Genomic DNA, 2,375 nt, shown 5'->3' with positions numbered 1-2,375 from the left:
CTCTTTCCCTGCCTCTCTCTCTCTCTCTCGTATATATATATTTATATATATATATATATACTAGTAGATAGATATGTGTGTAGGGAAGCTGAAACAATGACCGCAGTTAGGAATTGTTATTACTATGATGAGTAGTAGTAGTGGTGGTGGTGGTGGTAATAGTGATGACTGATATAAAGAGATGGGGGTAGAAGAGGGGAGGAGGAAGAGGTCGTGGTGGTACAGGGTTGTCTGACAACTGTAGCTGTGTGTCATTGTTGTTTCTGCTGCCGTTGCTGTTGACGGTGATGGCTATGATGATGGGTAACCACTGGTGAACACCAATGATGACGATTATTACCACCACCACCACTACCACTACTACTACTACTACTGCTACTACACTTTAAACGTACGAAGTCTGGGGGGAAAAAACCACAGCATGTTTTCACGGCCGGACCAAAGGAAGATCCGCTTTGTGGTCATCTGACCCCCTAGAAGTAGCAACTAAATCTCCCTCAAGTCACACCCGACTATCTTGAAAAAGAATGACTACGTCGAATAATGTGGACCTAGATACACTTTGCATGAAAAAAAAAAGAAAAGCAAGAAAACAGAGGGAACATCAACGTCAGAATGCCTTTAATCATAATCCTACTTGAATAAGGCAGTCCTAGGGCTAAACAATAGCAAAACTACTGATTCTACTACTACTGCTGCTGCTGGTGTTGCTGAGAGGACAGTACAGCTATTGTAGCTGCAACTGCAACGACTAAAAGTAGTAGTGGAAGTAGTAGTAGTAGTAGGGGGGGGGTGCCTCTTAATTTACTAACGTCACCGATATTACTACAGCTCCATGTTTTTTCAGGGTCGTTAAAATAAGGAGCAGTTGCACACTGGGGTTGATTTAATTGACTTAGCCCCCTCCCCACATCCCACCTCCAAAGAGTGCTGGCCTTGTGCCAAAATCTGAAACCATTATTATCATTATCATTATCATTATTATTATTATTATTATCATTATTATTGTTATTATTATCGACTTTGCCTTTCATCCTTTCAGGGTTGATAAACTAAGTACCAGTTGCGTACTGTGATGGGTGTAATCGACTGGCCCCTCCCTAAAAATTTCGGGCCTTGTGCCTAGAGTAGAAAAGATTATTATTATTATTATTATTATTATTATTACTGCTGCTGCTGCTATATGACTTTTTTACCAATATTATTGCTGCTATTAATGTTGATAATGAAGCCTTGCTGATTATTTTGCTACTGTTACTACTACTACTGTTGCTACTACAACTGCTACTACTACTACTACTACTACTACTACTACTACTGCTGCTGCTGCTGCTTACTACTACTACTACTACTATTACTACAACTACTACTACTACTACAACTACTATTGGAGGAACCAATTAGCAGGGTAGGGGTTCCATGCAGTGTGCTAACATGTTTTTTGAAGGGTTATTCAGGAAAGAAAGGGTTGTGCCCTTAACCTTTCTCGGAGCTTCCAAAATCGAGATAAACTGGAAGGAAGAAGTTTTCACAGCAGAGCCCTTGGACCTCAGTAAGACAGTGCTTTGCAAACCAACAAGTACATGACCCCCAACAAAAATATTTGTGATTTATTTTGCTGTTTTTGCTCCTTTCTCTCACCTAAAGTTTACATCCAGATCAAGGTTAAGAAGGTTGCTGCCCAACCTTATAACCTTGGGTTCAGTCCCACTGCATGGCACCTTAACCCTTTAGCATTAAAACCAGCCGTATCTGGCCAAAATATGTTTCAGCTGTTTTATATTGAAACTGACCAAATCTGGCCTCTCACACCTATCCTATAATGTCATTCTTAAACTAAACAATCACATCAGCAAAATCCTTAAACTACAAGATAATGCTTGATTATTTCAAAACAAATGAACAAATATATTTGACAGATTAATCTGAACCCTAAAGGGTTAAGCAAGGGTCTTCTACTCTAGCCTTGAGCCAACCAAAGTCTCATGAGTGGGTTTGGTAAATGGAAACTGAAAGAAGCCATTCATGTGTGTGTGTGTGTCTGTCTCCCACTGCTGCTTGACAGCCAGTGTTTGTTTGTTTACATCCCCATAACTTGTCAATTCAGCGAAAGAGAATGAAAGAATAAGTGCCAGGCTGAAACAAAATCAAGTCCTGGGGTCGGTTCATTCAACTGAGAATTCTTCAAGACAGTGCCCCAGCATGACCACAGCCTAATGACTAAAGCGAAGTGAATGAACAAAAAAGATGAAAAGAGACAATTCTCTTTTATTCATGAAGGTGCCAAACAAGTTTAGAAAGTTTTAAAACCATTTTAATTTTTTCAAGCAAGACATTAGCTTCTTCTTTTCCCATTCCAACAGCCCCCCCCCCCC

Source organism: Octopus bimaculoides, chromosome 17 (assembly GCF_001194135.2).
Source record: "Octopus bimaculoides isolate UCB-OBI-ISO-001 chromosome 17, ASM119413v2, whole genome shotgun sequence".
In the NCBI taxonomy this organism is placed as follows: domain Eukaryota; kingdom Metazoa; phylum Mollusca; class Cephalopoda; order Octopoda; family Octopodidae; genus Octopus; species Octopus bimaculoides.
The sequence above is the reverse complement of the archived record's forward strand: the minus strand, read 5'-3'. Positions refer to the sequence as shown.